The 21,743-nt window shown below is 45.7% G+C and overlaps 1 protein-coding gene across 2 annotated transcripts in view; it reads right to left on the reverse strand.

Moving 5' to 3' along the window:
- The window catches only part of slc1a6 (solute carrier family 1 member 6), a 118,976-nt gene extending 99,806 nt beyond the window's left edge, over nucleotides 1-19,170 (reverse strand). For both annotated transcript variants that reach the window (XM_069927930.1, XM_069927928.1), the window contains exon 1: nucleotides 18,991-19,170. The gene's annotated coding sequence lies outside the window, so the exon portion shown is untranslated. The remainder of the gene's footprint in view (nucleotides 1-18,990) is intronic.
- Between the last annotated feature and the right edge of the window lie 2,573 nt (nucleotides 19,171-21,743).

Below are 21,743 nucleotides of genomic sequence, written 5' to 3' on the forward strand. Positions count from 1 at the left end.
CCACAGGAAAAATAATTTCAGGGTTGTATGTGATGTCATGTATGTACTTGGACAACTTTGGATTAGCTGGATGACTCTTGTGTCGAACCAGTGTGGATAATGATTGACTGAATTGCCTCCCCTCTCTGTGGATGTTCTTGATTTTTGAAGTTACATTTTTCTATGTAACTCACAAATCTAATAAAACATGATAAAATCCAAGAAAAGTCTGTTATCAAAGCTTCCCATCATAATTTTTGGAGATTTTGTATTGCAAATAATGCTACAATGGTTTGAGGGAAGTACATCTGATTAAGGTGGCACCGTTAGTGCAGTTGTTAGCCCCACTGATTTGGCACTTGGGTTTGAATCCCATGCTGTCTGTAAGAAGTTTGTACACGCTCCCTGTGTCTGTGTGGTTTTCCTCTGAGTGCTCCAGTTTTCTCCCACCATTCAATACTTATTGGGGGATGTAGGCCAATTGGGTATAATTGGGGGGAATGTCCTCGTGGGCCAGTTACCTTGCTATATGTTTAAATTTGGAAAAATTAAAATCACACATTTATGCATGACCAAGTAGGTGTATCTGTGTTGAAGACACAAAGATTCAGATCTTCAGCATGTTTTTTTCTGCAATGCAATTAATTCGATTAACTACACAGTATGTGATCACCCCTTAATCGTGAAAACAAGGGATTGCAACGTGTAGTGCACGTCAAAAGAATCAAAGACTTGTTGATCAGAGCCAAGGATTTTATTAACAAAAGACTGGAGCGTATCACATGTAGGTCAAACAGTCCAGAATGATCTGGGTCTGGCTAGGAGCAACTCTTTAAGACCTGACAGTAGGCATGGCTACACTCTCAGCCAATCACAGCCATCCTTTACTACAATATACACATTTATACATCGGTGATAGAATCCATACTATTACATTCACCCCTTCTTTGAGAACTGACCCTGGGGTGAAGGGAGGTTTGTAAAAAAAAAGGGGAGATAGAAAGTGGGAGGTTAGGGGCTGTAACAGTCGGGGGGCCAGATTGTCCAGCGCGACTGCCGTGATGCTGGGATTGGGGCCCCTGGAGTTGTGTCGCTGGCGGGATCATTGGGTGCATACACTGCCTCGCTCAATTCCCCAATGGCGTTGTTAACAGGCTGGCCTGAGTTGTTGCCACTGCCTCTGGTGGAGTGGTGTTGATCCCTCTGTTTAAGCACATGACCTAGGGGAGAAGGATTTGGAGGAGGTTGGGTTGGAAGCGATGCCAGGTCCGATCTGGCTTGGGTGAGGTCTCTTACCAAGACTGTGTCCTCCTGCCCGTCCGGGTACTCAATGTATGCATAATGCAGGTTCGCATGGAGTAGAATCACCCAGTCAACCAGAGGGTCATTCTTTGAGTACCAGACGTGGCGTCACAGCAGGACAGGTCCAGAAACTGTGAGCCACGCCGGCGTGGTTGTTCCCGATTTGGATTTCCTCAGGAAAGAGAACATCCGTTGATGGAGAGTGGTGTTCGTCACAGTGCATGGGAGGGAGCGGGTGGAATGTAGGGCGCTAGTGAGTACATCCTGCTAGTGAGTGTTGGGGAGGCCTTTGGACCGGAGGGATAGCATAACCACTTTCCAGACAGTGGCATTCTCTCTTTCGACCTTCCCATTACCGCATGGGTTATAGCTGGTGGTCCTGCTCGAAGCAATACCACACTCCAAGAGGTACTACCACAGGTAGTAGACAGGTAGACAGGACCCCCTGTCACTGTGGATATAACTGGGGTACCCGAAAATGGTGAAGATGCAGTGCAAGGCCTCTATGACTGAGGAGGCGGTCATGTCCGAGCAGGGCACAGCGAGCGGGAAGCAAGAGTACTTGTCGATCACCATAAGAATGTAAGTGTTACAGTTGGTCGACGGTAGGAGCCCCTTGAAGTCCACACTTAGACGTTTGAATGGCCGGGTGGCTTTGATGACGTTGGTGTTCTCCAGGTGGAAGAAGTGGGGCTTGCACTCAGTGCACACTGGGCCGGCTTGGGTCCATGGAGCGAATCTCCTCAACCGTGTAGGGCAGGTTGTGGGCCTTAACGAAGTGCACGAACCTAGTGACCCCAGATGACAGAACTCCTCTGCAGCCTGTCCAGTTGTATGTTGGCGCAAGTCCCCCTGGAGAGCGCGTCTGGCGGGTCGTTGAGCTTACCAGGCCAGTACAGTATGTCGTAATTGAAGGTGGAGAGTTTGATTCTCCACCTAGAGGTCTTGTCGTTCTTCATCTTACCTTGCTGGGTGCTGCTAAACATGAACGAAACCGCACGTTGATCGGTCAGCAGTGTAAAGTGCCTGCCAGCGAGATAGTGCCTCCAACAATGTACTACTTCGACTATGGCCTGGGCCTCCTCCTCGACAGAAGAGTGTCGGCTCTCCGGGCCCTGGAGGGTCCTGAGGAAGAAGGCTACCGGCTGGTCAGCCTGGTTCAAAGTGGCCACCAGTGCAAAAATGGATGCATCGCTCTCTACTTGGAACGGAATGGACTCGTCGATGGCGTGCAGTGTTGCAGCAGTGATGTCCGATTTTATGTGGTATGCCATGCCTACTGGCAGGTCTTAAAGGGTTGCTTCTAGCCAGATCCAGATCATTCTGTACTGGTCGACTGACATGTGATACGCTCCAGTCAATCACAGCCATCCTGTACTACAATATACACAAATATACATCGGTGATAGAATCTATACTATCACACAATGTGTCACACTCATCATATTCCAACCCAAAGTTATCCCCTAGACACCAGGTTTCCAGTACAGGCAAGATTCCAACTCCAGCCTGTCTTCACACTTCCATGATCATTGCATATAGCCAGTACACTCTTAGGCACTCACTGGTCTTCATATCCAATTTTGAGAGGGGCCAGGACCACTTAAGTACACACTGCATGTTGTAAATAGGAGTTGCATTGTGCAGCTGTAGCAAGGGCTGGCAGTTAATCTGAAACACATTTGAGACTTGGCACAGCATACAAGAGAATGTATTCCCTGATTTTCTGAGGCTGCTCTGGAGGCCCAAGTGAAGGAGAGAATGTAGAGAATCTATTGAAGATAAAGATGATAGTGTGCTATGAACATTGAAGATGAAGCTACAGTCAACCCTAATCTTTCTCCTGTATGTTTCACCTCTCCAAATGTACAAGCTGCAGGTGATTTGATATTCTCCTCTAATTTGACTTTCTCACCTCACCTGACTCTATATCATGAAGATTTATACTTTCTTCAGAATTGCTGGTGAATTAAGCAAAATATCACAAATGATGTATCACTAATGCACAATTTCCTCTATTACACATATGCATGTCAGTGTTCAAAATTGTCTTAAAATGCTTTAACATTCTCAATATCTTTCTTTGGCTTGGCTTTGCGGACGAAGATTTATGGAGGGGTAATGTCCACGTCAACTGCAGGCTCGTTTGTGGCTGACAAGTCCGATGCGGGACAGGCAGACACGGTTGCAGCGGTTGCAGGGGAAAATTGGTTGGTTGGGGTTGGTTTTTCCTCCTTTGTATTTTGTCAGTGAGTTGGGCTCTGCGATCTTCTTCAAAGGAGGTTGCTGCCCGTCGAACTGTGAGGCGCCAAGATGCATGGTTTGAGGCGATATCAGCCCACTGGCGGGGGTCAATGTGGCAGGCACCAAGAGATTTCTTCAGGCAGTCCTTGTACCTCTTCTTTGGTGCACCTCTGTCACGGTGGCCAGTGGAGAGCTCGCCATATAACACGATCTTGGGAAGGCGATGGTCCTCCATTCTGGAGACGTGACCTACCCAGTGCAGTTGGATCTTCAGCAGCGTGGACTCGATGCTGTTGGCCTCTACCATCTCGAGTACTTTGATGTTAGGGATGAAGTCGCTCCAATGAATGTTGAGGATGGAGCGGAGACAACGCTGGTGGAAGCGTTCTAGGAGCCGTAGGTGATGCCGGTAGAGGACCCATGATTCAGAGCCAAACAGGAGTGTGAGTATGACAACGGCTCTGTTTACGCTAATCTTTGTGAGGTTTTTCAGTTGGTTGTTTTTCCAGACTCTTTTGTGTAGTCTTCCAAAGGCGCTATTTGTCTTGGTGAGTCTGCTGTCTATCTCGTTGTCGATCCTTGCATCCGATGAAATGGTGCAGCCGAGATAGGTAAACTGGTTGACCATTTTGAGTTTTGTGTGCCCGATGGAGATGTGGAGGGGCTGGTAGTCATGTTGGGGAGCTGGCTGATGGAGGACCTCGGTTTTCTTCAGGCCGACTTCCAGGCCAAACGTTTTGGCAGTTTCCGCAAAACAGGACGTCAGGCACTGAAGAGCTGGCTCTGAATGGGCAACTAAAGCGGCATCGTCTGCAAAGAGTAGTTCACGGACAAGTTGCTCTTGTGTCTTGGTGTGAGCTTGCAGGCGCTTCAGATTGAAGAGACTGCCATCCGTGCGGTATCGGATGTAAACAGCGTCTTCATTGTTGAGGTCTTTCATGGCTTGTTTCAGCATCATGCTGAAGAAGATTGAAAAGAGGGTTGGTGCGAGAACGCAGCCTTGCTTCACGCCATTGTTAATGGAGAAGGGTTCAGAGAGCTCATTGCTGTATCTGACCCGACCTTGTTGGTTTTCGTGCAGTTGGATAACCATGTTGAGGAACTTTGGGGGGTATCCGAGGCGCTCTAGTATTTGCCAAAGCCCTTTCCTGCTCACGGTGTCGAAGGCTTTGGTGAGGTCAACAAAGGTGAAGTAGAGTCCTTTGTTTTGTTCTCTGCACTTTTCTTGGAGCTGTCTGAGGGCAAAGACCATGTCAGTAGTTCCTCTGTTTGCGCGAAAGCCGCACTGTGATTCTGGGAGAACATTCTCGGCGACACTAGGTATTATTCTGTTTAGGAGAATCCTAGTGAAGATTTTGCCTGCAATGGAGAGCAGCGTGATTCCCCTGTAGTTTGAGCAGTCTGATTTCTCACCTTGGTTTTCTCAATATACCCAATCCATTATTATTCTGCTTTCTATTTTGTTTCCACTGCTTTAATAAACTCAAAATGGCATGGAGCCTGGCGACGTTTATTGGCAGTCCACCTGGATAGCACGCAAAGCTAAACTTTTGCTGTACCTCTGTACATGTGACAATAAACAAAACCAACGAACAAAATATATATATACGATTTTTCAAAGTTATGATGGTTGTTCTCGCTATATTTTATGATTAAAATTTTTTTCTTCAGTGTGGAAAAAGGTACTCAATATTTAATTATTGTGATAGTACAAAATATTATCACCAATGTATATTTGTATATATTTGCTTATAGCTGTAGTGATTGGCTGAGAGTCTTAGCCATACCTACTGGCAGGTCATAAAGGGCTGCTCTTAACCAGACCCAGGTTAGTCTGGACTAGTTAACAAGTCTTTGAGTCATTCGACACACTGCATTTATAAAATAGGCTTTGTTTTAGATACATTTGCCCAGCTGTAGGCTATGATAGGTGTTCTGAGCACATTTAAGGTAGGCTAGGCCAGGCTATGATGTTCGGTAGGCTCTCATTCATTCAGTATATGCCAGTCCTCAAACTAGACTTAATCTTCAATGCTCTCCACAGCTTTGTTATTTGATATGTATCAATATTAAATAATATTGCTGTATAATATTGTGGTTTGCTTTTGTCTAACGCATGCAGTCTTTATTTTCTGGTGGAACTAGATAATCTCTGTCATGTGGCTTCCCTCATTCCACTTTTGGTGTCGAATAAATAAAGTTTAAAAAAAAAATTCCACTTTTGGTGACACAGCTACCACAGTCATTTGTATTCCCTGACAAGGTCATGTGCTCAGATCATATATTTCTATAGCACATCATTCCTTTTATATCGGTATCATTTTGCAATTTAACTTCTTATGAATAATGATTGTCATTATACCGAGTCTTTAACAGTTGTGAGTGAATTATGATCATTCCTGGGTGAGGGGTTATATTTTTTTTATCAGGAGGGGTGTGACTCACAATGTTTTAAGGCCCAAAATTGTACTTTGTACTTACTGTAATTAAGACCACTCACAGTACACGAGGTAAAGATATAATTAATAACATTCACATTGCAAATGTTATTCAGGATTTAATACTTTTCAACAGAAATAAAGCTAAAGCAATGAAATAATGGAAAAACTGAATATTGATATTTATGCTAGATGAATCCACCATAATGTAACAATATTTTTCATTGTTAAAAAGCTGCAAAGTAAAATAGTTTACTTCTCCGAGCTAAAAATGAGCTGCAGCAGGAAATCAGTGGGTCAGATGACACGAGAGGCTAGGGATGGTATCTGGACCTGCCTCTTCTTAGGATCATGGAAGGATGTTTCCTCTCCAGTTCTGTGGATTTTGACTTGTGGAAACTGCACTTATTACAGATGGGACAGAATGGATTGGGCAAATGGATAGTTTGTGATGCCATTTTTTGTGTGCTCACGAGCATGAACTCAAGATTCTCAACACAGTTGAAGTCCAAAAATCTGGAAGCCAGAAATCCGGATCACCTAAGAATCTGGACTTTTCGAAAACTCTGTAACTTTTTAAAATTTGGCGGGCTTTTGTGTGCATCCATGCTCACGTGCCACAGATGCACAGTGGTATTTTTCTTTTTCTTTAAAACTGTTTGTTTTGATAAATGTATAAAATGTGAGATTGAAAATATGAAGAAAATATTAATTTCAATAGACCTAAGTTCAAAGTATTGTAGTTGACATAAACTCTTGCTCCTAGGATCTGCAGCTTACCGATAGAGGTTGCCTTCATGTTACACATGCAGGAGCATCAGGAAAGAGATCACTCTCTTCCAGAAAGGGAGCCATCATTATTCGTTTTTAGTTTGTCTTTTTTTGAAGTGATGCCCTCTGATTACTGTTGTACTTCTTGCTTGCTTTTTATTCTTTGCTCCCCTTCAAACTGCCCTGCTCTCGTTCCCTGAGAATAAATCTTTTGACTGGATTTCCTCGCCTTTCTTTTTGCAGCAGTGAAACTCAGTCTTTTCTTCACTCTTGATTCTCTTTTAGATTCTAAACTTGGTCTCCCATAACTACCTTTGTATTTGCTATGTTTTGCTGTAATCTGTACTCCCTCAGGGAGGGCCAGATTGAGGCATTATTGATGATCAATGACAACGTTCCAGTAACTTGGTTGCAATTTTCAAATTATTAACTGTTTTGATTTCCAGATGGCAATGGTGCTTTCATCTGTATTTGTTACAGTTTTAACTTTGGAGGTGAGAGCAGAGAGAAGCCTGTGAACATGTCAGAATCTATAAAGTGAAATACTGGTGAGAACTTCATCAGTGTCATTAAAGAATAGATTAACTCACACACACAGAGAATCCTATTTCAGCTCTTTGTGAGATTGTACAGGTTCAACTTCTCATTTGTTGAGAGATAATCACCTCTGCAACTAAAGGAAATCAATTGAAATTGATCTGCATTGAAACAGCATAGTTTGATATTTCCAAGGCTTTGTGTCTGACGAAGATACAATTCTACATTGTGTTACTATGAAGAAAGTGAAAAAAAAGCCATTACGAGCCTCATGGCATTCGGTTACGGTGAAGGAAAAACAATCCCATTAGCAACCGGGTTTCATGACCCTGCGTAATGAGTGAGAATCATGTAGGTGCCTGCTCTCTCTGATAATTAAAGCTGAACAGAATGACAGAGGTCATCATTTCCCAGAAGTGACAGACAACTCCACTAATGCATTAGTTATTAATTATGTTGCATTACTAAGGAGGAGGACCACTTTTATCCTTTGACATCCAAGTTTACTGAGCCTATCTGCCAATATGACAACCTGAACAGGACAAAGGCTTTTGCTAAAAACTGGGCAGTAGTAGTTATTGTCCTTAATGTACAATAATCCTGGTAGCCTGAGGAGTACAGCTACATTTTGCTACCAATTGGAAGCCTGGGATGTTCCAAGCCCTTTCGCTCAAACAGGAAGCGATGTAAATGAAGAAAATGTTTCTTCATCATATTCTGAAAAAGCCAATCCTGTCAAAACTACAAGGTTTAATGTTAAAGATCTTATGTAAAATCAATAATTGGAAGCCCACTCTAGTTTTTCCATGAATAATGAGAGGCAATGTGTACAGGTTATGTTTTTGATCAGATAGAGCCATACGTTATGGAACATAGGCTATGAATAGTACAGGACAGGAACGGACCCTTCACCCAAAGTGTCTATGCCGACCCTGAGATCCACATTAAACGAAAACTCTGCTGCTTGCATGAAACAAATCCCTCTATTCCCAGCTTATTCATGTGTCTATCGGAATGCCTCGGAAATGCTATTATTGCATTTGCTTCCACACTATCGGCAACCCATTTCAGCTACCTACAGATTTCAGATTTATTGTCATACATGACATCACATGCAACTTTGAGATTATTTTCTGCAGGTGTTGCAGAATTACCACTTATTAGTGGTGTAGAGCTCGTCGAAAGAACCAAAGACTTGTTGATCCAAACCAAGGCTTTTATTAGCAAAAGACAGGAGCTCTTCACAGGTGGCCAACCAGTCCGGAATGATCCGACCTGGCTAGGGACACAACCCTTTAAGGCCCAGACAGTAGGCGTGGCTTAGCTCTCAGCCAATCGCTGTAAGCACAGTCATTACCCTCTAGATACTGTAACTATATACATTGGTGATAGGTCTGTACTATCACAAGTGGTGCCAAAAGAAACTCTACACAATGTAAACAAATAGAGTAATGTAAACAAACTGACTGTGCAATACAGAGAGGAAATAAAATGATGAAGTGCAAAAATAAGAGTCCTTCATTGAGTTTGTTGTTGAGAAATCTGATAGTGGAGGGGTAGCAGCTGCTCTTAAACCTGGTGATGTGATTCTTGTGCCACCTACACCTCTTTCCTGATAGTAGAACGAGAACAGAGCATGTGCTGGATGATGTGGATCCTTGATGATTGCTACTGCTCTCTACAGCAGCGTTCCCTGTAGATGTTCTCGATGGTGGGGAGGGTTTTGCCTGTGATGTCCACTACCTTTTGGTGGGCTTTACACTCAGGGGTATTGGTGTCCCCATACCAGATAGTGATGCAGCTGGCCAGCTCCTTTTCCACTACAAATCTGTAGAAATTTGCCAGGGTTGCTGAAGTCATACCAAACCTCGACAAACTCCTGAGGAAGAATTGGGTCCAAGAACGATCCTCTGAGGTAGTGACTCCCAAGAACTTAAATTTGCTCACTCACCCTGTCTCTGATCCCCCAATGATCCTCCTTTGTTTTTCCATCCTGAAGTCAACAGTCAGCTTCAGTACCCACACTGCCCTTGACTGTTTAAAATATTGGCCCCATGTGGCCTCCTTTAAACCCTCTGCCAGGCCCTCTCCTGAAATGCCATGTCCTCCAGTAGGTGACATTTTTTAAATCCTGGGAAAAGATTCTAACTCTCTATGGCTCTCATAATTTTAAAAGCTTCTGTCAGTTCTGGCCTTGGCAACACTCGAGAGAAAACAACCCAACTTTGTCCAAGCTCTCTCCAGTCCGTATCCTCTAATGAGAAGGCAACATTCTGGTAAATTTCTTCTGTAGCCTTTCCAAAGCCTCTGGATTCTTGTGATGAGTTGACCAGAAATGCACCTCTGTTACATTAAGTGCAGCCTTCCCAAAATTTCACTTAGCTGTATTTCCACATCTAAGATTATTTTCTGAGATGGGTACGTGCAGGTGGATTGCAAACAGGGTCACGAGGAAAAGGAATTTTACATGGTGAGTGGCCTCGGACTGGAACTACCAGGGGTCACAGTGGTGAATCCAATAGTCGTGTTCAAAAGCGTGTACCAAAAAGGAATTTTCAGGAATATGGAGAGAGGACCGATTAGACTATTCTTACATACAATTAATATGGATATAATAGGTCTCCTTCCTTGCCGTGGTCATTGTGCGATTCTGAGGTAGTTCCCTTTTTTTTTTAACTCCACGATAAATGCAGATGACTTTTGGACTTTCTGTTCTCTAATCCATTCCATTATTCTCATCAACCAGACTCAACATCATGTTGGCAACAGAAATATTGCTGTAAGATAATCAGTAATGAAGGTCTCATGGAAGAGGAAAGCAGTATTTGTGGTAAGTTTTGGTATCAATAATAAGCTGGTGTTTTGGTGACTACCCTTAATTCTCTCAGTCAATGTCTGACAGACAACCCCGAGAGAGGAGGTGCAGAGTCCACTCTCTCCTACTGTGTCCTCCCCATAGTCCTCCTCTGGGCAATCCTTAACTCCATTTTATCTCTTGCACCTCATCTGGCCTACCCCCTGTCCCTTTCCTCCCTGCTCCAAACATCCTCATCTTCTGTTTCTTCTAACCCTTTGGCAAAGTCCACCATAATTAGAACACAAAAAAAATGTTGCTTCTTTGCTAGAACACATTAGATTTTGTTTGATTGGAATGATCAGGAAATTCAGGGGATGAACAGCCACAAACAGAAGGGATTTTTGGATTGGAATCTGTGCCATCTTGTGACTCTGACATTGGGATCAGTTTGTCTCACACGAGAAGACCATCTGTTAACATCCATAGATATTAGCAGGAAAGGCATGAGATGTTTAGTTATCCCTCAATAGGCTTTGCTGAGATTGGTAGCTCATTCTTGACAGCAAACTTGGATTTCAGAATTATTGTCGGAGTAGATACATGACATCACAAACAATCCTAAGATTCCTTTTCCTGAAGTGAGGCAGAATTACAACTAATTGGTAGTGCAAAAAAAAATGTACATAGCATATACATGCAAACAAATAAATAACTGTAAACGAATATTGAACAAACTGACTGTGCAATACAGAGAGAATAAAACAATTAATAAAGTGCACAAGAGTCCTTAAATGAGTCCCTGATTGAGTTTGTTGTTGAGGAGTCTGGAGGTGGAGGGGGGGCAGTTGTTCAGCCTGTCAGCACACTTTCCACCACACATTTGTAGAAATTTGCCAGGGTTGCTGGTGTCATACCAAACCTCCGTGAACTCCTGAGGAAGCAGAGGCACCGACATGTTTTCTTCACGATGCCTTTAATGCATTGGGTCCAGGAAAGATCCTCCAAGATGGTGATTCCCAAGAACTTAAACTTGCTCACCCTCTCTCCCCTGATTCATCAGTGATCACTGGATTATATACCTCTTGTTTTCCCTTCCTGAAGTCAACAATCAGCTCCTTCATTTTGGTGACACTGAGGGCAAAGGGTGCACCATTCACCCAAGTTTTCAATCATCCCTTCTGCATCCTTTCTTTATTCAACCCACTACTGTGATATCATTGGTAAATTTGGAGATAGTGTTATTGTCGTACCGATCCACACAAAAAATCGTAGGTGTAAAGTGAGTAGAGGAGGGGGCTAAGAATGCAGCCCTGTGGTGCGATGGAACTGATGGAGATTGTGGAGGAGATGTTCTTTCCAATCCTCACTGATTGTGGTCTGGAGGTGAGGAAATCCAGGATCCAATTATACAGGGGGGTGTTGAGGCACATGTCTTGGAATTTGCTGATCCGTTTTGAGGAGATGATCATGTTAAATGCCAAAATGTCGTTGATAAGAACATCCTGTTGAATGCATCTTTGCTGTCCAGGTGTTCCAATGCTTTGTGTAGGGCCAGTAAGATGGCATCTGTCGTAGACCTGTTGCTATGATAGGCGGCCCAGAATATCACTGCTCAGACAGGAGCTGATATGCTTTAACACCAGCCTTTCAAAACACTTCATCACTGTTAATGTAAGTGCAACTGATCAATAGTCATTAAGGCAGGTTACTGCACTCTTCTTGGGCACCAGTATGATTGACGCATGTCTGAAATAAGTGGGTACCTCACCCTGTTGGAGATGATATTGAAGGTATCTGTGAATACATTGGTAAGTTGGTCAGCACAGATTTTTTAATACTCAGCCAGATACTCTGTCTGGGCTGGATGCTTTCCTCGAAATCACTCTCCTGAAGGCAGCACGTACGTCATCCTCAGATACGGACAGGATGGGATCATCAACTGATGTGGGGTGTGGAGGGGTAGTTCTTCACGGTTACTATGGTCAAATCGGGCATTGAGTTCCTCTGGGAGCGAAGCTTTTCTGTCTTCTACTACACCGGATTTAGTTTTGTAGCAGATATGGCATTTAGGTCCTGCCACAGCTGTCGGGTGTCCTTTGTTGTTTCTATTTTCATCCAGAATCTTCACTTCACCCAGAAGATAGCTTTTTGCAGATCGTACCTGCTCCTTCTGTATTGATCTGGATCTACGGTCTTGAATGCCTCTGAGCTGGCTCTCAGCAGGTTCCTGGTTTCATTGTTGATCAAGGCTTCTGGTTGGGGAAAATTCTGAACAATTTGGTGGGAACACATTTATCCACAGCTTTTTTGATAAAGTCTGTGACAGCCCTGGTGTAATCATTCAGATTCTCAGAGTCCTTGAATAGTACCCAATCTGCTGACTCAAGGAAATCTTGCAACTGTTCTTCAGCCTCCTGTGACCACCGTACAGCTGTCCTGATCTCCGGAGCCTCTCTTTTTAGGCTCTGTCTGTACTAAAGCAGAAGGAGGACAGCCAGGAGAAAATTTGCCAAAATGCTATCTCAGGAAAGAACAGTAGACCTTCCTTACCTTGGTCTAGCAATGATTAAGTGTGTGGGGAACTCTGGTGCAGCAGTTCACATGCTGGTGATAGTTGGGCAGGGTTTTCTTAACAGAGGTAATACATGAAAATCTGCAGACACCGTGGATGAAGTAAAAACACAAAGCTGGAGAAACTCAGCAGGTTAAGCAGTGTCCTTTATATAACAATGGTAAAAATACATCACCAAAGTTTCAGGCTTGAGCTCTTCATCAAGGTATGGAAAAATGTCGGCAGGCGTTTGAACAAAAGAGTGGGGGGGGGGGTGAGGGGTTAACAGAGGCCTGTTTAAGTTCATGTAGTGCGTCGAGTTGAGCCATCTCTTATTTACTGACCACATCATGCAGCTCCAGAAGTGCCTGTTTGTAATCAGTATCAGGAGGGATATAAACTCTGATGAGAATCATTGATGCTAACTCTCGGGATAGATAGAAGGGATGCATTTAATCGAGATTTGCTCTCAGGCAGTAGAGCAGGATGTCAACATTAGGTTAATATCTGCACACCATCTAGTATTGAGATTTAGTTCAGTTTGTCATCATACTTGGCACAGGCATGAGCCATGGAGCCTACTTCTTTGCTGTACTGTCCCATGTTCCATCTCCTACAGTGTCCTCCCCATCTTCCCTCAGCCCCTCTCTCCAACCCTTACTCCCACATCCTCCGTTCTGCACCTCATCTCCCTCCTTCCTTCCTGGCATCAAACACCTTGATCATCTACTTCTTCTAACTCTTTGATCTTCACCTATCCATGACACCTCCCCTTCAACCTTGCCTGTTCCCCCTCTTACCCCCATCCACAATACATCTTGCCCACCTTCACCTGGCAGCCCTGAAAAAAAATCTCAGGAAAATGTCTCTAGTTCACACTGGATTGAATCTCAGGTAGTTTTTCCACGTACTCTGTAATTATAAACCGTGGGCAAATATGTTTCCATCATCTCATAATGGATGCAACAACATTGAATAAACTGCTGACATTACATCAGAAGATCATACACGGCCAATCTCAAGCAGACTTACCACAGACTTATCAAAGAGTTCAGAAAAGGCCTTGGAAGTATCCCTATCTCACCAATTTTACTCAACAGTACATCCACCAGGATTGAGGGAGAAGTTGCCCAGCTACCTTCATGTACTGTGGGCCCAGCATTGAGACAATTTAAGCATTTTAAGTGAATAGCATGGATCTGTTCCATTTTCCCTACTGTAGCAACAGGTCTATGGCAGATGCCATCTCAAACCCCTGGAATGCAAAGATGCATACATCAGGATATTCTTTATCAACTACAGTTCGGCGTTCAACACCATCATCACCTCAAAACTAATCAGCAAACTCCAAGACCTGGGCCTCAATACCCCACTGTGTCATAGGATCCTGGATTTCCTCACCTCCAGACCCCAATCAGAGTGGATTGGCAAGAGCATCTCCTCCACAATCTCTGTCAGCACCAGACTACGACAGGGCTGTGTACTTAGTCCTCTGCTCTACTCATTTGACAGCTATTTCTGTGTGGCTCGGTGAAACAACAATAAATTTGCTGACAATACCACAGTTGTGGGCTGTAATAAAAAGGGGTAATGAGTCAGCATACAGGAGGGAGATTGAATACTGGGCTAAATGGTGTACTAACAACAACCTCAATGTCAAGGAGCTGATTGTAGACTTTAGGAAGGGAAACCAGAAGTGTACAATCCAGTGATGATTGGGGTATCAGAGGTGGAGAGGGTGAGCAAATTTAAATTCCTGGCTTGAACTGGCTGAAGGGATACCAGGCATCAGAATGGGGATGCAAGAGGGTGCCAAGGATGCTAAGGGTTCCTAATCGTATTGGAGGTTTGGGTCTGGAGCTTGAGTTGCCGATGGTTTGGACTGGACTCTGTGCAGCTGCAGAGGCTGCGGGATCACTGGAGGTGAATCCACGGACACTTAGTGACTCTGGGGGCAACTCTCTTTTGCTTCCCTTTGTCTGTCAGAGGTGCTTCAGGCAATTTCTGTCCATGGTGAATCTGTCTGCCTGACAGCAAACAAAAGCAATTTATCGTAATATGAAACTGTTTTTATTACATGACAAAAACTTGAATCTTGAATCTAATGTCATCATGAAGAAAGCACATCCGTGCCTCTACTTCCTCAGGAGTTTATGAAGGTTCAGTATGACATTGGAAACCTTAGCAAACTTCTACAGATGTGTAGTGGAAAATGTAATAAATGGCTACATCATGACCTGATATGGGCACATCACTACCCAGTGTATCACAGGCAAAACTCTCCCCATCATTGAGAAAATACATATGGAATGCTGCCATTGGAAAGCAGCAGCATTCATCAAGAATTTACATCACCCACAACATGCTTTATCCTTGCTATTGCCATCAGGAAAGAGGTGCCACAAAACTTGTAGCTCCTAGTTCAAGAAAATCTGCTACCCCACGCACCCCCCCCCCCCACCATCAGTCTCCTAAACAACAGACTCAGTCAGAGAGGAGTAAACACAAAACTCTGCAGACACTGCGATTGCAGTTAAAAACACAAAAATGCTGGCTGTACTCAAGAGGTCACACAGCATCCCGATACTGCGAGACCTGCTGAGTTCGCCAGTAATTTCCAGTAATTTTGTGTTTTAACTAGACCCAATCAGAGACTAATTTATTCATGAATATTTAAATTTTTTTCTGTATTGCACAGTCAATTTATTTACATTTCTTTCTTCATTTTATCTCTCTCTTTTGTATAGGTATCTTATTTTTTGTGTACATTTGTGTTTGGAAAGTTATTAGGTTACCCACAATTCCTCCAGCTATGTCCACAGTAGCGACCTGACTAGAGTTGATGTCTGGGGGTTGGACCACAAAGCAGAGAGAGCGAAAAGTGATGTGCATGGATATTTTACACTGTTCTAAGCTGGACATCTGGCTAATGACTGCACTGATTCATTTAAATGAGCCAACGGCAAGGTGTGCACTAATGGGTGGCTGGAGTCCAACCTTGATTGGCAGGCAATGCGACTTCTGAATGAGTTTCAGACAGGGAGGTCAGGTGACCCTCCACAATGTTCCAGACAGGGATGCCACGTGTTCCTCCACAATTCACATATAACATTCCACTTCTCGGAAGTCACATCACTCGCCAATTACTACAATCACAATGGATAACTGGTTTCTAATCTTCAAAATCTAAGTAACATGTTATAACTGTAAAAACGTGCCTAAAACAATAAAAATCTAATGGATGGATATATAATGGACAAGGCACATTATCAAACTCAATGACAATGCTTCACCAGCTCGCCCTCAACCAAGCAGGGTGGTTGTGTTCCCGATGGAACAGGGTGCTGTGGGAACTGTTCCCTTGTCCGAGAGGGGAGGGAAGAGAAAGAAAATTGTCTGTCCGCTGACTCACTTGCCTGGTTTCTCTGGCTTAGCTGGTATATGTATGCACCTTTACCACCAACGTCTGCAAGCAGGAAGTGCAAGGCCATCCATAAGGTGCCCAAGCCCTCTCTTGGCTCGCGCATCCAGCATCTTGGCTTCACATTTGGGTGCTCCCTCAGTATAGAGCTCAAATTCCTGTTGCCATGTTATCTCATGGTGAGGCAGAGGACAGGCTGGCAGATATGCATCCAGGGGTACACATATTCTTGTGGAAGTGCCCCATTTTTCTGGGCTGATGTCTGACACCAGGATGCTGTTCTTGCTCATCTTTCCTTTAAATGGGTGCCACATAAAAGCTCCTGAAGCACCCACCCCAAGAGTTAGTTTCTATTATTGGGGAGCACAGGAGAAGTTGCAGGTAAGATGTGCACTACACTGAGTTGAGCCATAGTTCTGTGATGGACCAGTGCTGCAGAGAGCCTCACCTCCGTTGGAACAGGGAATCGGGAGTGTGTTTGAAAGTCCATCTGTGAAGTTTATATACATGTGGGAGTGTGTAGAAGATAGGCGGCCACTGGTATTGGAGTCCAACTTGGGTCTGATGTGAATGTCTATATAGTTGTTTAGTAGTAAAGTAATTAAGTATCATTTGGAATCTTCCCCTGTTTGTCTCCCATGTGTTCAATTGTTACCTTTGATTGAATACTTGTGTCCAGTCTTGTCTCTCTGTGAACCCACCAAATACAACTGGTTCTGTGAGAAGGGTTCAAAGAGTTTCGGCTGGACACTTGTGGAGCACTAACCACGTGGGAGATTGTGCTAATGAGTGTGTGTATGGGTGTCCTGTCAGGTGCCTGCATTATTGTGTATCTGCTCACCAATGGGGGCAGCAGGAGGCGACCTACCCACAGTTAGTAAAGGAACCCCGGAGTCAGATTATCAAATCCCCGGGTGGAATGATGACCGTCAAAGATTCAGCCATTTGGTGGCATGACAAGTTATGCCATACCGGTTGACTGAATTGACAGGCTGGACCCCGACAGGGAGAAGATTGGGCACCATATGGTCTCCCTCCTGGAGCAATTGGGGTTTCCCTAGGCCAGGGGGAGTTATGGGGGAGCTTTAAGGTTACTGAATACCCTACTTAGGCTCCAGTGGGGTATCACTTCTGATTTAAGTAATCTGGGTGCCCAGAAAGATGAACAGATTGAATCAATAAAGCTCCATGCAGGATGCACTGGATGCTGCTGGGAGGCTAGGTACACTGAAACTGCCTGCTAGCTAGTCAAAGCGTGATAGCTTCAGGTGGCGTGCCAATCCGGCTGGCAGGTCGATCCTGTAAACATCAGAACTATTATTATGCATGGGGGGGGGGGGGGTGGGGGGAAGAATGAAGTGTGGTCAGGAGATGGGGATGTGTGGCTGGACAATGACGACTTTGAGGAGGCTGAGTCTGATAATGTATGCCCCACCAACATCTGCCCCCCCCCCCAAACCCCCTGTGTTCTGGAGTCCTTGTAAGTCTGGCAGGAAACCATGCGCTCCCAGACCTGCCATGAGGACCTGCCCTGTCAGCCTTCCACAATAGGGAAGTTGCTGAGAACGGAGAGGGTCTGAGTGGATGGGCAGGGGCCAGTACAAGATCAAAAAGACCCGGGAATGCTCTGCCAAGGAGCTGGCCGGGCTGGTGGCCAGATTCTGCCAGCGGTCGGGCGAGCATTTAGATGCATGGCTACTCCGGCTGTGGGATGAGGGGAGCCCCCTATATTTGCCTCTCCCACCTCAAGGCCAGCACTCTGGGTAGTCTGTCTGTGCAGCAGATGGTCATCTCAGCACTCTGGGTAGTCTGTCTGCGCAGCAGATGGTCATCAACTCCCTGCAAGTGCCACCTGAAGGGATCGATGAGGGGACCACTTTGTGTGGGCCAGGTTCTCTACACTTTTAGAGTGGAACCTTATGTGCTGACCGCAGTGGCAGAGTCAGCGAGGGCATGAGGGTCATTAGGAAATGGGCCCTTATTACTAGCCTCTATGGCAGGGCTCCCAGTCGTAACCTCCCTGAGGACGTCAGGGTAACCTCTGCCTTGGTGGGGACTGAGCACTCCCATCTGCCCTGACCTCAGAGGGGTGGTCTTGCCCTTGATGGGACTGGTGACCAGCAAAACCTGTGGGAGACCATTGCCCTTCTGGAGGGCTAGAATATTTGGAATGGGAAGCACCTGGCACAGGTTTGCGATGTGGTACAGGGAATGGCAATGGGAAGAATGGTGAGAGCGCATTCCACTTGCCCCACAGGGACATGTACTGTGCTCTAATGTGTCACTGTAGATTGTGCCCGCATACATGGCATCTCTACCCCCACTCATGTTTACTATATGGCAGGAGTATTGTAGGAAAAAACCACAAAAACCCACACTGCCCACTGCGCTGCCCGCTATGCAGCCTTCTGCTCACCATAATCCACATATAACAAGTTTACACGTAACGATAAGCAGAAATTTTGCCTGGCCTGCAGGAAAAACAATCTCAGCTTGTAGGTGAAATCGTTTATTTATTCTGACAATAAATTGAACTTTGAACTTAACTGGTTTTCCAATTAATGAAGCACCAGTCACATTCCTTTTCTTAGGAAATGCACCAAAGATTTTTCATAAATAACTTCCAAATTATTCACAGAGACCTACTTTTGGTTTGCATTAATGAGAAAGAATAAGGTCTCAGTAAAAGTTGTCCACGTTCACTGTTTATTTTTTATGTAACTAATTTGATTATACAACACAACCACAGATTTAAACTAATGAAGTTTCTAGATGCTGTAAGCCAGGGGAATGGCAGCAAAATCACATTCCATACACAAATACCAAATGGTTCGTTTCTTCAGCCATTCATTCACAGCCATCACAGAGAGTTCATAAAGTTTTACTTACAAGATTAGATTCTGCCCTTAGTCATGCACAGCCATCGCAGAGTTCATAAAGTTTTACTTACAAGATTAGATTCTGCCCTTAGTCATGCTTTTCGAACGCTGCGGAAATATGATACCTTGCTGGGGCAACACAGGCATTCACTATGCAACAGAGAACATCAATTCACAGATCAGCTGAATGAAGAACTGGTGGGACACAAGTTCTTTTGCATTCTCTTTCTGCCAGGCTATTCATAGAAATGCCATAAGGTAAGCACCGAGTTTAATCATATAGTGTAAGGTCAGCTGCTTGGCAGGAGTCCAAAAGCAGTGGAAAAAAAAAGGCCCCCTTTTTTTTTACACACACTGTTGCCACGTCTCATGCAGAGTTCTGAACAACACCCCGACAGGCTTCTAGGCTGAGAAGAAAATTATGGAAGTTAAGACTCAGCCTAATGGCAAAGCCTACAGAAGGTTCTGGCTGTCTTCAAACTGTTAATTTGATCTGTTCTACTGATGAATGAGACTGGGAAACAGAGCAATAAGGAACATAGAAAAATGTGGGTGACTGTTCAGTTATGAGAACATTTCCCACAAAATTATGGTGAGTGGCAATGTTTGACTTGACCTGGCGTGGAATGATGTCCAGGGCTTAGACGACAAGGCAGAGAGAAAGAATGTGCTGTGTGTTGGTGTTATATATAATGCTTCTAGCCAGAAATGACCCTAGGTGAGTTAAATTAGCCAAAGGCAAGGTGGCCAGAATCCAACCGGAGTCACAGGTGATGTGACTTCTGAATAACTTTCACATGGGGAGGGCACGTGACCACCTGCAATACACGCATTCTAGACAGGCAATTTTTGTCTTGAGCAAGGCGGCGGCCCCAGTCCGGGCACAGGGAAAGCAGAGGCGGCCGCGGCCCTGGCCCCGGTCCGGGCAGAGGGTAGGCGGCGGCGGCCCCGATCCAGGCAAGAGCAAAGGGGAGGCGGCGGCCTCGGTCGAGTGAGGCAGGCGGAGGCTCCGGTCCGGGCAGAAAGTAGGAGGCGGCGGCCCCAGTCCGGGCACAGGCAAAGCAGCGGCGGCCTCGGCCCTGGTCCGGGCAGTATGGACCGACCTAGGAGGGGAGGCAGACCCCTCCATCCCGGGTAAGAAACCTGCATAGGAGAAGGCCACTCCGATATAAAACCTACGACCCAAGGACCTCGCTGCCACGTCCCAGCTTGCTTGGCCACGGCACACGAACCATGGGTGTAAAGGGTGGGGCCAGTACTGCGTGCACTGCACTCCACCTAAAAGCTCCTTTGCGCAGGCCCGAGGACAGGTCCACGTCCTCCCCCTCCACGTCCTCCCCCTCCACGTCCTCCCCCTCCACGTCTTCCCCCTCCACGTCCTCCCCCTCCACGTCCTCCCCCTCCACGTCCTCCCCCTCAAAAGATGCTCACAAACTCAAGCTAGCATGCTGGAACATCAGAACCATGGTAGACAAGGCTGACAACCACTGACCTGAACGTCGGTCTGCCCTCATTGCACATGAACTCCTCAGACTCGACATCGACATAGCCGCTCTCAATGAAGTCCACCTTGCAGATGTAGGCAGCCTCCAAGAACGCGGTGCGGGCTACACACTCTACTGGTCTGGCAAGCCTATGGATGAACGACACCTATCTGGTGTAGGCTTCATGGTCAAGAACTCCATTGCCTCCAAACTCGAAAACCTCCCGACAGGCCACTCGGACTGGATCATGTCCATGCGACTCCCCCTTCAAAACAAGCGTCGCATCACCCTCATCAGTGTCTATGCTCCAACCCTCCAGGCGGAACCAGCAGAAAAAGACAAGTTCTACACTGACCTGCGCAACCTCATTCAACGCACCCCTACAGCCGACAAGGTTGTCATCCTTGGCGACTTCAACGCTCGCATCGGCAAAGACTCAGAAACCTGGCCAGGAATCCTGGGCAAGCATGGTGTCGGCAAGTGCAACGACAATGGGCGCCTCCTGTTGGAGCTCTGCGCAGAACAGCGGCTTGTCATTACAAACACCCTTTTTCAGCAGAGGGACAGCCTGAAGACTACCTGGATGCATCCCCGATCCAAACATTGGCACCTCCTGGACTACGTCCTGGTGCGAGAAAGAGACAAACGAGATGTGCTCCACACCAGGGTCATGCCCAGCGTGGAATGCCACACTGACCACCGGCTGGTTCGCTGCAAGCTCAAACTTCACTTCAAGCCAAAGCCCAGGAACAGTAAAGCCCCCAGAAAGAGGTTCAATGTTAGAAAACTGCAGTCAGATGAACTGAGAGGAAACTTCCAGGCAAATCTCAAAGCAAAGCTCGAGGATGCAATCCGCCTCACAGACTCATACCCTGAAACCCTCTGGGATCAGCTGAAGACTACCATACTGCAATCTACTGAAGAGGTACTGGGCTTCTCCTCCAGGAAAAATAAGGACTGGTTCAATGATAACAGCCAGGAAATCCAGGAGCTGCTGGCAAAGAAGCGAGCTGCCCACCAGGCTCACCTTACAAAGCCGTCCTGGCCAGAGAAGAAACAAGCCTTCCGTCGCGCATGCAGCCATCTTCAGCGCAAACTCCGGGATATCCAAAATGAGTGGTGGACTAGCCTCGCCAAGCGAACCCGGCTCAGCGCGGACATTGGCTACTTCAGGGGTTTTTATGAGGCTCTAAAGGCTGTGTATGGCCCTTCACCCCAAGTCCAAAGCCCGCTGTGCAGCAAAGTCCTCCTCAGTGACAAGATCTCCATCCTCAACTGATGGTCAGAACACTTAAAATCTCTTTTCAGTGCCAACCGCTCAGTCCAAGATTCCGCCCTGC

Source organism: Narcine bancroftii, chromosome 3 (genome assembly GCF_036971445.1).
Source record: "Narcine bancroftii isolate sNarBan1 chromosome 3, sNarBan1.hap1, whole genome shotgun sequence".
NCBI classification, from domain to species: domain Eukaryota; kingdom Metazoa; phylum Chordata; class Chondrichthyes; order Torpediniformes; family Narcinidae; genus Narcine; species Narcine bancroftii.